Genomic DNA, 1,712 nt, shown 5'->3' with positions numbered 1-1,712 from the left:
ACACCAGATTGGTGTACCCGAGAGTATAAGTCGACGACTGGCTCTTAGCTGCTTAATGACTTTTGCAAGCTAGAAGGAAATAAAATCAAATTCAAAGAATTGGAGTCAAAGCCACCCATTATGACCAGTGTCGACATCAATGACAATAAAGAAAAAAGCTTGTTTGCGATTCCGTCGTAACTGCTGAAAGGGGCCGATATTCCGATTCGTCGAAATTTGTCTTAATGTCTGAATAGTAATCCCCGAATTGATTTGAGGGCTTTTCAACTGAGTGTCGTAAATCCAAAAACAAAGTAAGAAGAACTACCAATCAGAATCAAAGGAACTATCGCAAAGAGGAGCCAACGAGTGCTCGAGGCAAAAACAAGTAAACTGCCCGAAGAGCGGGAAAACGCCAGTCACCAAGTTGAGATTGGTGTTAGTTTTGCATCTGATTGGTTGAGATGATGGCGCGAGTGATCTTGACCAATCACAGAGCGAAGTGAAGCAAAACCAAAAGTAATCTCGGATGTCTTTCGACTCTCAGTTGACCATCATCAATTATTTGCTAAACTTCTGTGTGGTTAATTTACATAAGTATCACTCCTTGTAAAATCAGGAATAGGAGTAGGTGGTTAGTTGTCTTTACGAAAGGCCATACGAACTGTTTTGTCAAGAATATTTTGGGACTCACGAAAAATTCCTTAAATCCAAGAAATGGCGTGTTAGAAGGTTTATACATTTACGACCTGTGTACTTCACTACAGTTCTCTAATAACAACCGATTCACCATCGCGGAAGTCGTAAATGATCGTTGTAGCGCGGAATGTTTCATAAACACGAATTCCTTAAATTCGCCCATTGAAAGGATTTCAGGCTGTTAAGAAGGGTAACATGACATCAGCACTGAAACATTATGAATGATGTCATGGTTATAGTTTCTTCCTTATAACTCATTAAGTTATTTTGTCCAAAGTGCGGTTCAAATATTCAAATCAAAAAGAAAAATCGTGAAGCAAGTTAATATTCATCAACTAAAGGATTGGATGGGGTTGAAAATACGAAGGAAAGATTAGGAAAACACATGTTTATTATTAGAATTCTTATTATTACTATTATAATTATAATTTTTAGTAGTAGTGGTAGTCGTAGTAATAGTAGTAAACGACTGTGAATATATGAAAGTCATATATTTGAACTGCAGATAAAGACGTGAATATGAAAGCGATCTTCGCAGTAATGAACACTACTTGAGCAGTAGTGAAATAAACAAGGTCTGAAAAAAATTCAGGCCTGTAACGGGATTTGAACCCATGACCTCTGCGATAACGGTGCAATGCTCTACCAACTGAGCTAACAAGCCAACTGGGAACTGGTAATTATGTTGGTTCGAAATAAACCCGCGAAGTAGTGAATAAACGTCAGTGAATATATGAAAGTCATATATTTGAACTGCGAGACGTGAATATGAAAGCGATCTTCCCGTACAGGCCTAAATTTTTTTAGGCCTGTACGGGATTTGAACCCATGACCTCTACGATACCGGTTCAAATCCCGTACAGGCCTGAATTTTTTTTAGGCCTTATTTTCACTACTGCTCAAGTAGTATTCATTACTGGGAAGATCGTTCTCATATTCATAATAGTAGTAGTAGCAGTAGCAGTAGCAGTGGTAGGGACAGCAGTGGTAGGGGCAGTAGGGGCAGTAGATGGCGTCATCCGTTCTTTGAACAG

General features: G+C 38.8%; 1 non-coding gene across 1 annotated transcript; it reads right to left on the bottom strand.

Annotated features, from left to right (window-relative positions):
• Window positions 1–1,268: 1,268 nt before the first annotated feature.
• On the bottom strand, window positions 1,269–1,342 carry Trnan-guu (transfer RNA asparagine (anticodon GUU)). Its single transcript has one exon. It is a non-coding gene; the product is annotated as a tRNA-Asn (tRNA).
• Window positions 1,343–1,712: the final 370 nt, after the last annotated feature.

Source organism: Pocillopora verrucosa, chromosome 8, assembly GCF_036669915.1.
Source record: "Pocillopora verrucosa isolate sample1 chromosome 8, ASM3666991v2, whole genome shotgun sequence".
Taxonomy (NCBI): domain Eukaryota; kingdom Metazoa; phylum Cnidaria; class Anthozoa; order Scleractinia; family Pocilloporidae; genus Pocillopora; species Pocillopora verrucosa.
This window is presented reverse-complemented; position numbering and strand designations above follow the sequence as displayed.